This window comes from Salmo salar, chromosome 02 (assembly GCF_965601325.2).
Source record: "Salmo salar chromosome 02, fSalSal1, whole genome shotgun sequence".
In the NCBI taxonomy this organism is placed as follows: Eukaryota; Metazoa; Chordata; class Actinopteri; order Salmoniformes; family Salmonidae; genus Salmo; species Salmo salar.
In genome coordinates, this window is record NC_138292.1 from 87,997,400 (window position 1) to 88,013,899 (window position 16,500).

The following is a 16,500-nucleotide window of genomic DNA, read 5'->3' on the forward strand; positions in this document are numbered from 1 at the left end:
CTGTTAGCATACAAATGTGTGCAAATTATCTTCTCAGAAATTAATCAAGTCTATGGAATGGATATAGACAAAAAGAGAATAAGGACTAGCATAGGTAGAGAGGCGAGGGGTGAGGACATCTTCCTGCTATTTTGGCAGTCCAGATCTCTGAGAGGAACTACAGATCTCTAGGAGGAACTACAGATCTCTGAGAGGAACTACAGATCTCTGAGAGGAACTACATATCTCTGAGAGGAACTATAGATCTCTGAGAGGAACTATAGATCTCTGAGAGGAACTATAGATCTCTGTGAGGAACTATAGATCTCTAGGAGGAACTATAGATCTCCGTGTTACTATCCAAACATCAGATTAAGACTCAGTCACACAACTCTCATATCACAGTCACACAATGCTATTCCCAAACATACCTACACAATTAGTTGTTTTTCAACAATATTTTAACCTGCAGGAATATTTCCATCTCATAGTTAGTTCCTATGATAATGCAACTCATACATTTACATATTTCAATACTTCTAAAATGGGGTACAGGTGCACCTTAGTATCTTATACAATATCATAAATTGTCTTAACTAGAATCTGTGTTTACTAGTTTTCATCCAGTTCACACAGATAGCCGACTCAGCCTCAGAGCCTCTTAAAACTATGTTCGCGATGTGGTATCCACTCAGATCAAAGGTGGGTCCATCTGCGCCGTTCCCGAAGTGTCGTCTCCCAAGATTGAGGGATCCCTCATGCAATTTACCCAGGTCGTCAGGAGTGGTCACCAATTCATATTCCCATCGCCAAATGTGGTTGTTAATTTCTTTAATATCAAATGAGACAAACTTGTCACACAAGTCAGAGTTATTCTTAAAATAAATCTTTATTCACCTATAAGGGAGCAAGTCAATACAACGCACAAATATAAAGTGAATAAATTGAGTGTTCTACAATAATGATGGCTGGTCGACGAATCACCCCCAGATGAGTCATTGAGAGATGAATCACCCCTAGATGATTCATTGAGAGATGAATCACCCCCAGATGATTCGTTAAGAGCCATGAGACAAAAGTACAAAGGTCTTTTACAGCCAAGATACACCCCTTTTAACCTACATGATGAACAACAGATGTATAGAACGGGTCACAAGGTTAAGATTTGTATGAAAGATACAATTCTCAGCAGACAGTATCTGCTGTAAAAACAGTACTCTTTGTATAGAGACCAGGGTCTGGCCCTGGGGTCATCTCTCCCTGGTACCATATAGAACAGAAACATTAACTCATGCTCTGGAATGCAGTCTCTTTAGGTTTTATCACCCAAAAGACATTGTAAATCTCCTGTCAGTGTTTTCTCCCAGAGGCCCATCCTCAGTAGAACACACAGACACAATAGTTCTAAGAACCCTCTATTCTGTTGCATTAAACAACCATTTGATCAAATAAAAGTATTATAACATAATCTTGCAGTTTTGCTCTCAGTGTCCACTGAAAGTTGACTAGTAACAACAACTGGGACCTAAAAGACACCCACCATGAGACCCACTAAATCTGCCCAAGAAGAGGAAAACAAAAGAAAAACCCACACCAAACTCAGACAAAAAGCAAACCAAAAAGGTGGAGCAACTAAAGGTGTTGACTCTCCACATGTATCAAGACAACTGGAGCACTGGGCCAGACACTCTTAAATAGAACCTGGACCAGCTCAGGTGAAACACCTTCCCACTAACGAGATGGACAAGCCAGCACAGGTGGAACACATACTGACTAACGAGGTGACACCAATCAGTGCTAACGAGCTAGACGTGCTAACGAGCTAGACTTGCTAACGAGCTAGACGTGCTAACGAGCTAGACGTGCTAACGAGCTAGACGTGCTAACGTCCAACCTCAAAACATTTATTGTAACGACCCAGGGTCGTTACAATAACTAGAAAAATTAAAGACTGTAACACCGTATGAGAATGCTTACCACCAACAGAAAACAACTTCCATTTCACATTATAATGAACTACAGTTCTTCACCTTCACCAATATAAACATGGCGTCTACTGGCTGTCAACAATGAAAAATAAGAAAAAAAAGTTTTCCCCCACTAGCTTCTGACTGAACTATCGTCTTCCTAAAACTGCCTAGCCTCTAGAACTCTCGTCCCCTTGGAACGAGCCCAAACAAAACTCATCTCCAATACAGGAAAAAGGTGCAGACAAAATAAATTGTGATCCATGGTAACGCACTGGCTAAACGCAAAACACAAAACTTTTTGACTGCCCAGCCTTGAGACAATCAGCAACCAAGTTGTCCTCACCACAGACATGTCTGATTTCAAGAGGAAACTCCTGCAATATCCTTAGTAACTTTCCACCTCACTGCGGAGCTTCTCTCTCTTTTCAGGGTTCACTAGATAGACATGTTGTTGGATCTGGGCCCAGTCCCCAATGTCATGCTCTAGTACATTTGGGTTGGCACATCTGAGAATGGGGTTATTATTGAAATGTTCGATTATCATGGATTTATCGGTGGTGACCGTGTTACCTAGCCTCAGAGCAGTGGGCAGCTGGGAGGAGGTGCTCTTGTTCTCCATTGACTTGACATTGTCTCAAAACTTTTTGGAGTTAGAGCTACAGGATGCAAATTTCTGTTTGAAAAAGCTAACCTTTGCTTTCCTAACTGACTGCGTGTATTGGTTCCTGACTTCCCTGAACAGTTGCATATAGCGGGGACTATTCGATGCTATTGCATTCGCCACATGATGTTTTTTGTGCTGGTCAAGGACAGTCAGGCCTATATCTATTCTTAGTTCTAAAAAAATGTTAAACGGGGCATGCTGATTTAAGATGGTGAGGAAATTACTTTTAAAGAACGACCAAGCATCCTCGACTGACGGGATGAGGTAAATATCCTTCCAGGATACCCGGGCCAGCTCGATTAGAAAGGCCTGCTTGCAGAAGTGTTTTAGGGAGCGTTTGACAGTGATGAGGGGTGGTCGTTTGAACGCAGACCCATAACGGATGCAGGCAATGAGGCAGTGATCGCTGAGATCCTGATTGAAAACAGCAGAGGTGTATTTGAAGGGCAAGTTGGTCAGGATAATATCTATGAGGGTGCCCATGTTTACGGATTTAGGGTTGTACCTGGTGGGTTCCTTGATAATTTGTGTGAGATTGAGGGTATCTAGCCTGGATTGTAGGACGGCCGGGGTGTTAAACCTAGTTTGTATTTTCTCTCTGCTGAACCCTGCGGGCTGTCTGCGCCTCTTTCCTCTTAACCTGTTGGGGATAGGGGGCAGTATTTGCACGGCCGGATAAAAAACGTACCCAATTTAATCTGGTTACTACTCCTGCCCAGTAACTAGAATATGCGCATAATTGTTTGATTTGGATAGAAAACACCCTAAAGTTTCTAAAACTGTTTGAATGGTGTCTGTGAGTATAACAGAACTCATATGGCAGGCCAAAACCTGAGAAGATTCCAAACAGGAAGCGCCCTCTCTGACCATTTCTTGGCCTTCTTTGTCATCTCTATCCAAAACAAAGGATCTCTGCTGTAACGTGACACTTTCTAACGCTCCCATAGGCTCTCAGAAGGCGCCAGAATGTTGAATGATGACTCTCCAGTCTCTGGCTGAAAAACAGTAGCACATTTGGTAAGTGGTCGATCTGAGATCAATGAGACGGGGCACACGCGTGCAGGTGAAGAGTCCATTTTACTTTCTCAGTCTTTGAATGAAAACAACGACTCCCGGTCGGAATATTATCGCTATTTTACGAGAAAAATGGCATAAAAATGGATTTTAAACAGCGGTTGACATGCTTCGAAGTACGGTAATGGAATATTTTGAAATTCTTTGTCACGAAACGCGCCGGGCGCGTCACCCTTTGTTACCCTTCGGATAGTGTCTTGAACGCACGAACAAAATGCCACTATTTGGATATAACTATGGATTATTTGGAACCAAACCAACATTTGTTGTTGAAGTAGAAGTCCTGGGAGTGCATTCTGACGAAGAACAGCAAAGGTAATCCAATTTTTCTAATAGTAAATCTGAGTTTAGTGAGTCCCAAACTTGGTGGGTGTCAAAATAGCTAGCCGTGATGGCCGGGCTATCTACTCAGAAAATTGAAAAATGTGCTTTCACCGAAAAGCTATTTTAAAATCGGACACCGCGATTGCATAAAGGAGTTCTGTATCTATAATTCTTAAAATAATTATGTTTTTTGTGAATGTTTATCGTGAGTAATTTAGTAAATTCACCGGAAGTGTTCGGTGGGAATGCTAGTCACATGCTAGTCACATGCTAATGTAAAAAGCTGGTTTTTGATATAAATATGAATTTGATTGAACAAAACATGCATGTATTGTATAACAATGTCCTAGGATTGTCATCTGATGAAGATCATCAAAGGTTAGTGCTGCATTTAGCTGTGGTTTTGGTTTTTGTGACATTATATGCTAGCTTGAAAATGCTAGCTTGGTGTCTGATTATTTCTGGCTGGGTACTCTGCTGACATAATCTAATGTTTTGCTTTCGCCGTAAAACCTTTTTGAAATCGTAAAACGTGGTTAGATTAAGGAGATGTTTATCTTTCAAAGGGTGTAAAATAGTTGTATGTTTGAAAAATTTGAATTTTGACATTTATTTGGATTCAAATTTGCCGCTCTTGAAATGCACCTGCTGTTGATGGAGTGCACCACGGGTGGCACGCTAGCGTCCCACCTAGCCCATAGAGGTTAAATTGTTACGGATAGGGGGCAGTATTTTCACAGCCGGATAAAAAACGTACCCGATTTAATCTGGTTTTTACTCCTGCCCAGAAACTAGAATATGCATATAATTAGTAGCTTTGTATAGAAAACACTCCAAAGTTTCTAAAACTGTTTAAATGGTGTCTGTGAGTATAACAGAACTCAAATGGCAGGCCAAAACCTGAGAAGATTCTGTACAGGAAGTACCCTGTCTGACCATTTCTTGGCCTTCTTTGTCATCTCTATCCAAAACAGAGGATCTCTGCTGTAACGTGACACTTTCTAAGGCTCCCATAGGCTCTCAGAAGGCGCCAGAACGTTGAATGATGACTCTGCAGTCTCTGGCTGAAAAACAGTAGCGCATTTGGTAAGTGGTCGATCTGAGAACAATGACACGGGCGCGCGCGTGCACGAGACGACTCCATTTTCAACTTTGAGTCTTTGAACGAAAACAGGGTTTCCAGATCGGAATATTATCGCTATTTTACGAGAAAAATCGCATACAAATTTATTTTAAACAGCGGTTGACATGCTTCGAAGTACGGTAATGGAATATTTTGAATTTTTTTGTCACGATACGCGCCGGCGCGTCACCCTTTGGATACTGTCTTGAAAACAGAGGATATTTGAACATAACTATGGATTATTTTGAACCAAACCAACATTTGTTATTGAAGTAGAGGTCCTGGGAGTGCATTCTGACGAAGAACAGCAAAGGTAATCCAATTTTTCTTATAGTAAATCTGAGTTTGGTGAGTGCCAAACTTGGTGGGTGTCTAAATAGCTAGCCCGTGATGGCGAGCTATCTACTCAGAATATTGCAAAATGTGCTTTTGCCGAAAAGCTATTTTAAAATCGGACATAGCGATTGCATAAAGGAGTTCTGTATCTATAATTCTTAAAATAATTGTTATGTTTTTTGTGAACGTTTATCGTGAGTAATTTAGCGGTGGGTATGCTAGTTCTGAACGTCACATGCTAATGTAAAAAGCTGGTTTTTGATATAATTATGAACTTGATTGAACAAAACATGCATGTATTGTATAACATAATGTCCTAGGAGTGTCATCTGATGAAGATCATCAAAGGTTAGTGCTGCATTTAGCTGTGGTTTGGGTTTATGTGACATTATATGCTAGCTTGAAAAATGGGTGTCTGATTATTTCTGGCTGGGTACTCTGCTGACATAATCTGTTTTGTAAAGCCTTTTTGAAATCGGACAGTGTGGTTAGATTAACGAGAGTCTTGTCTTTAAAATGGTGTAAAATAGTCATATGTTTGAGAAATTGAAGTAATAGCATTTCTAAGGTATTTGAATATCGCGCCACGGGATTCCACTGGCTGTTGAGTAGGTGGGACGATTTCGTCCCACATACCCTAGAGAGGTTAAAATCAATTTTTATGCGATTTTTCTCATAAAATAGCGATAATATTCCGACCGGGAGACCTCGTTTTCGTCCAAACACTGAAAATAGAAAATGGAGTCTTCACATGCACGCGCACCCCCGTGTCATTGTTCTCAGAACGACCACTTTCCAAAAGCTCTACTGTTTTTCGCCCAGGGACTGCAGAGTCATCATTCCCCGTTCTGGCGCCTTCTGAGAGCCTATGGGAGCCTTAGAAAATGTCCCGTTACAGCAGAGATCCTCTATTTTCCATAAAGAGGCTATAGAAAGACAAGAAATGGTCAGAGAGGGCACTTCCTGTATGGAATCTTCTCAGGTTTTGGCCTGCCATATGAGTTATGTTATACTCACAGACACCATTCAAACTGTTTTAGAAACTTTAGGGTGTTTTCTATCCACATCTACTAATTATATGCATATTCTAGTTTCTGGGCAGGAGTAATAACCAGATTAAATCGGGTATGTTTTTTATCCGGCCGTGAAAATACTGCCCCCTATCCTAAACAGGTTAAGCATTTCCCAGGTTAGGTCACCTAACAGAACAAACTCTGAAGATAGATGGAGGGCAATCAATTCACATTCGGTGTCCAGGGCACAGCTGGGAGCTGAAGGGGGGTCTGTAACATGCGGCAACAGTGAGCGACTTATTTCTGGAGAGATTCATTTTTTAAATTAGAAGCTCGAACTGTTTGGGCTTAGACATGGAAAGTATGATAGAACTTTAAGGCCATCCTCTGCAGTAGATTGCAACTCCTCCCCCTTTGGCAGTTCTATCTTGACGGAAAATGTATTTGGGGATGGAAATTTCAGAATTTTTGTTGACCTTCCAAAGCCAGGATTCAGACACGGCAAAGACATCAAGGTTGGCGGAGTGTGCTAAAGCAGTGAGTAAAACAAACTTAGGGAGGAGGCTTCGTATGTTAACATACATGACACCAAGGCTTTTACGGTTACAGAAGTCAACAAATGAGAGCACCTGGGGACACACAGGGCCTGGGTTAACCTCTACATCACCCGAGGAACAGAGGAGTAGGATGAGGGTACGGCTAAAGTCTATCTGAACTGGTCGTCTAGTGCGTTGTGAACAGAGAATAAAAGGAGCAGAATTCTCGGCGTGGTAGGATAGATTCAAGGCATAATGTACAGACAGGGGTATGGTAGGGTGCGGGTACAGTGGAGGTAAACCTAGGCATTGAGTGACGATAAGAGAGGTTGCATCTCTGGAGGCACCATTTATGCTAGATGAGGTCACTGCATGTGTGAGAGGTGGGACAAAATAGTTCTCTGAGGCATGTTGAGTGGGACTAGAGGCTCCGCAGTAAAATAAAACAATAACTACCCTAAACAACAGTATACAAGGCATATTGACATTAGAGAGACATAAAGCGAGGCAAAAAGCGTTCACAGGTGTTGATTGGGAGAGCTAGCTAAGATAACAAAGGGTAAGACAACAGTTAACTTCTTTGGGACTGGGGGGCAGTATTGAGTAGCTTGGATGAATAAGGTGCCCAGAGAAAACTGCCTGCTACTCAGGCCCAAAAGCTAGAATATGCATGTAATTAGATTTGGATAGAAAACACTCTGAAGTTTCTAAAACTGTTTGAATGATGTCTGAGTATAACAGAACTCATATGGCAGGCAAAAACCTGAGAAAAAAAATCAACCAGGAATTGGGAAATCTGAGGTTTGTAGTTTTTCAAGTGATTGCCTATCCAATATACAGTGTCTGTGGGGTCATATTGCACTTCCTAAGGCTTCTACTAGATGTCGACAGTCTTTAGAATGTTGTTTCATGCTTCTACTGTGAAGGGGGAGAGAATAAGAGCTGTTGGAATCAGGGGTCTGGCAGAATGCCATGAGCTAAGTCTCGCACGCAGCCGTGAGCTGCGTTTCCTTTCATTTCTAAAGACAAAGGAATTGTCCGGTTGGAATATTATTGAAGATTTATGATAAAAACATCCTAAATATGGATTCTATACATCGTTTGACATGCTTCTACGAACGTTAATGGAACTTTGACTTTCGTCTGGACTTAGTGCGCGCGCATTGTGCATTTGGATACTGGACTAAACGCGCAAAAAAAGGAGGTATTTGGACATAAATTATGGACTTTATCGAACAAAACAAACATTTATTGTGGAACTGGGATTCCTGGGAGTGCATTCCGATGAAGATCATCAAAGGTAAGTGAATATTTATAACGCTATTTCTGAGTTTTGTGACACCGCTCCTTGGTTGGAAAATGGCTGTATGGTTTTCTGTGGCTAGGCGCTGACCTAACATAATTGCATGGTGTGCTTTTACCGTAAAACTTTTTTGAAATCTGACACAGCGGTTGCATTCAGGAGAATTTTATCTTTAATTTTATGTTTAACACTTGTATCTTTTATCAATGTTGATGATGAGTATTTCTGTAATTTGATGTGGCTCTCTGCACTTTCACCGGATGTTTGTTTGAGACAATGCATTTCTGAACATAACGCTCCAAATTCAAATGAGGTTTTTGGACATAAAGATTAACTTTATTGAACAAAACACATTTATTGTCAAACATGGAGCCCTGGGAGTGCCATCCGGTAAAGATCAAAGGTTAGTGATTCATTTGAATGCTATTTCTGTCTTTTGTGACACCTCTCATTCTTTGGAAAATAGCTGTATGGTTTTCTGTGGCTAGGCGCTGACCTAACATAATCACAAGATGTGCTTTCGCCGTAAAGCCTTTCTGAAATCAGACACTGTGGCTGGATTAACAAGAAGTTTATCTTTAAAGTGGTGTATAATACTTGTATGTTTGAGGAATTTTAATTATGAGATTTCTGTTGTTTTGAATTTGGCGCCCTGCAATTTCACTGGCTGTTGTCGAGGTGGGACGCTAGCGTTCCACATATCCCAGGGAGGTAAAATCAGCTAAGACAACAACAACAGGTAAAATGGCAATGAATGGGCAGAGAGGATCAGTTAACTACACACAGGGCCTGAGTTTGAAAATGGAGTACCGTGATTAATGAACAGTCCAGCAGGCATCAGCTATGTAGCCAAGTGATCATAGGGTCCAGTGAACAGGAATATATGAAACAGGGAAGCCGTTAGGTAGTCATTACTATGCTAGCCGGGAGATGCGCCTGGCTCGAGGCTAACTGGTGCTAGCTTCGGGACAAGGGCATCACCGACGTCTGGCAAAGGCCGGTTGAGGGCACATTAGACGGAATTGCGTCGGCAGACCAGACGTGATGGATCGGCGGGGCTCCGAGTCAACAAAGGGTCCAGGCCAATTGGCAAGAGGTATTGTAGCTGGAGTAATTTTGTTTGCTAGCCGGGACAAGGACATTAGCCACTATAGCCACTCCGGTGCGTCCGGTGCAAAGGTCCAGAGCTTACGGCAGGAATCCGGTGATGTAGTGGCTTCTAGTCGTGTTAGTGAAGAGTCCGGGAGGCATCAGCTGTGTAGCCGAGTGATCATAGGGTCCACTGAGCAGGCCGGGAGATGGGCCTGGCTCAAGGCTAGCTTCGGGGCTGGGCCACTCGGTAGCAGCTAGCTAGCTGCGATTATTCGGTGTAATGGTCCAGAGCTTACGGCAGGAATACGGTGATGTAGTGGAGAAAAACAGTCTGATATGCTCATGGTTCTTCAGGTTAGTTTGGGGCGGCAGAGTAGCCTAGTGGTTAGAGCGTTGGACTACTAACCGAAAAGTTGCAAGATCGAATCCCCGAGCTGACAAGGTACAAATCTGTCGTTCTGCCCCTGAACAAAGCAGTTAACCCACTGTTCCTAGGCCGTCATTGAAAATAAGAATTTGTTCTTAACTGATTTGCCTAGTAAAATAAAGGTAAAAAAAAAAAAAAGGTTATGTTGATGACTGGCTCCCTCTAGTCAGGTTATAGTGACGACTGGCTCCCTCTAGTCAGGTTATAGTGACGACTGGCTCCCTCTAGTCAGGTTATATTGATGACTGGCTCCCTCTAGTCAGGTTATAGTGACGACTGGCTCCCTCTAGTCAGGTTATAGTGACGACTGGCTCCCTCTAGTCAGGTTATATTGATGACTGGCTCCCTCTAGTCAGGTTATAGTGATGACTGGCTCCCTCTAGTCAGGTTATATTGATGACTGGCTCCCTCTAGTCAGGTTATAGTGACGACTGGCTCCCTCTAGTCAGGTTATAGTGACGACTGGCTCCCTCTAGTCAGGTTATAGTGATGACTGGCTCCCTCTAGTCAGGTTATATTGATGACTGGCTCCCTCTAGTCAGGTTATATTGACCTTTGAGAAGGTTTTTAAACAAAGGTTTCAAACCAATTCATGAATGTAATTGGTATGTCTTGCCTTTAATGTATTGGCATGAGAAAGAAAATTGGCTGAATATTATACAATGACTTATCAACAGCCCTAATAATTTGACCCCCACAGGAAATCTTCACTGGTAATTATAGAATATACAGTATGGCCTCAAAATCTTGTTTAAAACAATAATTTTGACCTCATGGATGGCCAGTCTTTGTATTCATAGTGTAGTGAATTCAGGGGGTAGCCCTGAGCTGAACTCAAACCTGGGTCCAGCGACTGTCAAGCCAACACATTATAACTGTTACGCCAAGATGTCTGAACTTCTTGAGGAGGTCGCTAGGTGTTGGGTTACGGTCGCAACAATAGCTTTCTTCATGAATTTGAGTGGTTACATTTCTCCTTCCCCCATCCCTCAGCTGTTTACCAAACCAAGCCTCTGGGCAGCCATTTTGTTGCTGTTTAAAAAACCCACACAACCAACCAATCTGCAGTTCAAACAATAACAAATCTGTCATTCCACCACTGTTTTGGTAATAAGATGATGGGGTTGGAGAAATGTAACTACTTTCAAAATTCAGAGACAGACCTATGGATGCAAGGACTGACCATCCATGATATCACCATTATAGTTTTAACCATGTTGAGGATGAACAGTGTTGGTTTACATTGTTTCTAAACATTAGAGTAAAAAAAACGTATTTAGGGTTCTGATGGGGTACAACAGTTGAACTAAGTTCATGAAGCATGTGTTATATTCTTCAAGAATCAATGGCTATAAATTCATAATTTAAAGTCCAAAATGGATGTAGCAATTGCAGATTTCCGCTTTAACGCCAAACATCAGTTCAACAACTGCAGAGTTTGTGCCTCTGTATTTAAGACAGTACTTACTACTGTTAATCAGGGAACAGTTTCTCAAAACCACCTTAAGGCTAAGTTCACCGTTAGAACCACTGGACGCCTTAAGATGCGTTTGGGAAACCGGGCTCAGATATCCAGTTTCCTCCTCTTCTTCCTCCTCAAATCAAATCAAATCAAATGTATTTATATAGCCCTTCGTACATCAGCTGATATCTCAAAGTGCTGTACAGAAAACCAGCCTAAAACCCCAAACAGCAAGCAATGCATGTGAAAGAAGCACGGTGGCTAGGAAAAACTCCCTAGGAAAAACTCCCTAGAAAGGCCAAAAACCTAGGATGAAACCTAGAGAGGAACCAGGCTATGAGGGGTGGCCAGTCCTCTTCTGGCTGTGCAGGGTGGATATTATAACAGAACATGGTCAAGATGTTAAAATGTTCATAAATGACCAGCATGGTCAAATAATAATAATCATAGTAGTTGTCGAGGGTGCAACAAGCACGTCCGGTGAACAGGTCAGGGTTCCATAGCCGCAGGCAGAACAGTTGAAACTGGAGCAGCAGCACAGCCAGGTGGACTGGGGACAGCAAGGAGTCATCATGCCAGGTAGTCCTGAGGCATGGTCCTAGGGCTCAGGTCCTCCGAGAGAAAGACAGAAAGAGAGAAAGAGAGAATTAGAGAGAGCATATTTAAATTCACACAGGACACCTGATAAGACAAGAGAAATACTCCAGATGTAACAGACTGACCCTAGCCCCCGACACATAAACTACTGCAGCATAAATACTGGAGGCTGAGACAGGAGGGATCAGAAGACACTGTGGCCCCATCCGATGATACCCCCGGACAGGGCCAAACAGGCCCTGTTCGATGTAACAGTCATCTCCCCCTCTTCCTCTTTCACTCCATAAACGGCATCCTCCTCTCCTTTTACTGTAACATTCTCCTCCTCTTTCACTCTGAACGCATCTTTTTCTTCTTTAACAGTAATGGCCTCACCCTCTACTTGTTTTACTTTGATATCCTCCTCCTCTTTCGCAGGAGGAGAGTAGCTTCGTGACCACATGGTCGGAGATGTTAGCTAGCTAGGCTAATGCTAACTTAACCAGCCCACTTGCTGACTAGTTACAACAACACCGTAAATATGAAATTAAATCTGACAACTAACTAAACGACAGAAGTGGGTTTAAAACACAGTGATTAATATACACTAAAGCGTCTGAAGAGCTTTTTTGGTTCAGCTATTTTGGCTAGCGAGCTACCGAGGTGTCTGACTAACTGTTGCTGCTGTTGAAAGAAGCGTTCCGTCCACTAGATTATACGTCACACCAACAGCATTGCCTTAAATTCCCAGACCGCCATCTGCTGACTGGAGTGGGTAACGCAGTTGAATGAAATGTTTATTTAATTTTCAGACAAGTTTAATTGTAGGAAGCATTAGTTTTTACTCACCAGTGTAACAACACAGTGTGGTTAAAGACTTAGTAAGCTAGTTGTAGTGACTTTATGGTTACCTATAAGTACAAACAGTTATGTTTTTGTGTTATTACATATTTATTAACTTATTTCTGGAAATCTTCTAAACTACCCACAATGCACTATTTCTCAACATCATATGGATGATCAACTCTGTGCTGTATGCCAGTGTAACGGTGTAATAAAGTTACATTTTTTTTTAAATGTATTTAACCTTTATTTAACTAGGCAAGTAAGTTAAGAACAAATTCTTATTTACAATGACCGGCTACCCCGGCCACACCCTAACCCAGACGATGCTGGGCCAATTGTGCGCTGCCCTATGGGACGCCATATTACGGCCTGTTATGATACAGCCTGGATTTGAACCAGGGTCTGTAGTGACGCCTCTAGCGCTGAGATGCATGACCTTAGACTGCTGCTCGTGTGTTTACATTACACTCAGTGATAAAGGTATGGGATTCTGGGTAATCCACAGCAGATTTATGGAGAATTTGAAAATTGAGTGGTCCTGGGATAGAAATGTATGAAGTTGACATTAGATCATAAATCCACATTTTAAATCATACATTAGCAATTTATGTTTTAGTAAATTCTGTTGTTGGTTTGGCGTCAAATAAGCCTCTCTTTATATGTTATTTGCCGAATCTCAGTTTTCCATGTGGGTTTTATGCTAAAGTTCCCTCTTTCAAGTTTGTAGCTAACTGGAAAATGCATCTTCTTTAGGAATGCTATTTATATCCTGTCGACTATTGATCATTCATCCACACTGCATCTTCTTTAGGAGTGCTATTTATATCCTGTCGACTACTGATCATTCATCCAGACTGTGTGTCTCATCAATGCAGGTAATTTATGACAAATGTATAAAGTGTCATGACGTTGGCCTCTTTTGGTACAGGGAGGACAGTTGACCCCCTCCCTTTTGCACCACCACCCAACCTACCTTCCCCCCAACCCAGGCCCTGTGTGAAAGGGTTGTAAAAACTCTAAAATTCCAGGAGAGTCTCTGGCCACATGGCCCATAGAGAGACACAGGAAATTCTTCCAACTCACAGAATTGGGGAGCCAAGCGACATTTGTGTTCTGGAGAAGGTATGGAAGATTGGTGAAGAATCCAGCTACGAACTGGTACGCTTGGTACAATTTTGTGATACTCAGAAGAGACAATATAGCCATATTACCATAAAACTGTTTATATAATAGCCTCAGCTTGAGACTTGCATCATAATGGTTGTATAGAATGTATTAATAAGGATAAAGCTTTTGTAATACATTGAGATGCTATGTACTGATGTAATGTGATAGAATTGTATTTCTGTAACCAAGTCTAACTCAGTCATAGGCACACCCCCAGGGACACATACAGGACCAGGCGTCATTTGACAAGCCTGTTCAAGGGTCACTATAAAACCCACCCTGATTTACATTTCTTTAGACCAGGCCTCCACTCCATGGCCAATAGGTTTTACCATCCAATTCCTCTACTGAAAGTGAACCATACCACGTGGTTAACTTTTAGACTATTGATACCGACAGAATAAGAACAAGTCTTTGATATTAATTATTAGTCTGCAGCTAAGTAAAGATCGCTTTGAAAGATCCATTCTAACCGAGAGAGAGACTCTCCATCAGAACGACGCTCGAACAAGGATCTCGACGACACATGAGCGTAAATATATATTGATTGCAATTGTTCCCGAATGAGCGAGCCTTCAATTGTCAATTGTTAATATTAATGAACTCTGTGTGCCACAGCTGACCTTTTATGATCCATTGTTCAACAGGCCGACCTGCCTGTTTAGCCCACAAGGGCACATTCCTCTACCAATCCTTTGTGATGATAATTACTGTTTGTATGTTTTCTGTTAATTACTTAGTGTAGTAAATAAATGATTTTAAGACAATTGATGTATGGATGATTTTAGTAAAGACTGGGTTCGTGCAGATACAACAATTTACAACGTTTGGAATGGGACTGAACGCGAGGTAAAATACACCATTTAAACGAGAAGATAATCGGCCTATACTATAATAGAATAGAATATTATAGTACAGGAAAGTTATATTAGGAAAATTATAGCTTTGTAATCTGAATATTCTCCTTGGTGCCCCGATCTCCTAGTTAATTACAATTAAACGATTAATCAGTTTAATCGCGTGACAATAATTACAGGGAGTTAATTGATAAACATGTCTTCAGTTTAATGGTACCCCCAAAGACACGACAAAAGTATGTGTTTTATAAACTCATGAACACCAGCCAGTTTATCAGCCCGGTTCTGTTAGTTTAGGTGGATTATACTTCTTCACCACCAGAGGGGGACATTGAGTAATTTCCCAGGTTAATTTGATATATTTTGGTACTAAAATGGATGATAGTTTATTCTGATGTTGTGAATATGAGATTACACATGGAAACAATGTATTTATTTTATTATAGTAAATTAGGAATTATTACATCCACTATATGATCACAATAACTTTGACAGACATCTTGATTGTTTTTTGTTAGTATATTATCGGGCAGATTTATGGAGAATTGCTGTGGGAGTGCTGTTTATATCCCATCACTACTGATCATTCATCCATACTGTGTGTGTCCCATCATTGCAGCTTTGGAAATAAATGAACTATCCATCCATTGCTCCTTCCTGTGTTGAATCACTGACTTGAGGGACGGGACCAGGAAGGTCACACTAGCTCGATATCTAGCTCAAGCTTGCCAAAGTTTTTTTATTGTTTTTTTAATTTTTAATTTATTGAATATTCTAAACATACAATATACTTGCAGTGAAGCCGCTCAACAACTACATCATACCAGTCATCCAACAGATTCCCATTCAGAGTGACACACAGAAGCATCCAGGGTCAATGCCCTGCCCAAGGGCACGTTGACAGATCTACCACCAGGCCAAAAAACGTGACCCCGAACCCTCCAAGATCCCCAATAGCTGTCCCTCAACCATTCGAGACCCTTCCCACAGTCCCCCCTCAGGAAGAAAAATGAAAACTAAAAAATACTATTGATTCCATTCCCCACCCCCAAGAACCCCCCAATGCACCAACAACCAAGAGAATGAACTAAAGAGATAAAAGGAAAAGACAGAAGAAAACAGCAAACAACAATGCAAAAAAAAATCAAACAAAATAATAAATTTAAAACAAAGGACATCAAGGACAACTGAAATCATAACAGCAATGCCAACTGTATATGTTTGTGTGCATGTCTGGCACTATTACATGTATGTGTGTGTTCTTGTATGTGTTTGTTTGAATGAGAGTTTGTGTATATGCATGTGTACAAACACCTGCACGGCATCAGCCTCAGGCAAACCGGCATTAGTTGTAAAAACTCTACCACTTAGTGTCATTCAAATGTACTTTTATTATGTTTTATTTTGACTTTTTTTTCAACTTGTACTTTTATCTCCTATCATCTATCTACCATGAGGTAGTCACCTGGAATGCATTTCAATTTACAGGTGTGCCTTGTTAAATGTTAATTTGCGGAATTTCTTTCTTTCTTAATGCATTTGAACCAATCAGTTGTGTTGTGACAATGTAGGGGTGGTGTACAGAAGAAGCCCTATTTGTCTCTATTATGGCAAGAACAGCTCAAATAAGCAAAAAGAAATGACAGCTCATCATTACTTTAACACATGAAGGTCAGTCAATGCAGAAACTTTCAAGAACTTTGAAAGATTCTTCAAGTGCAGTCGCAAAAACCATCCATCGCTATGATGAA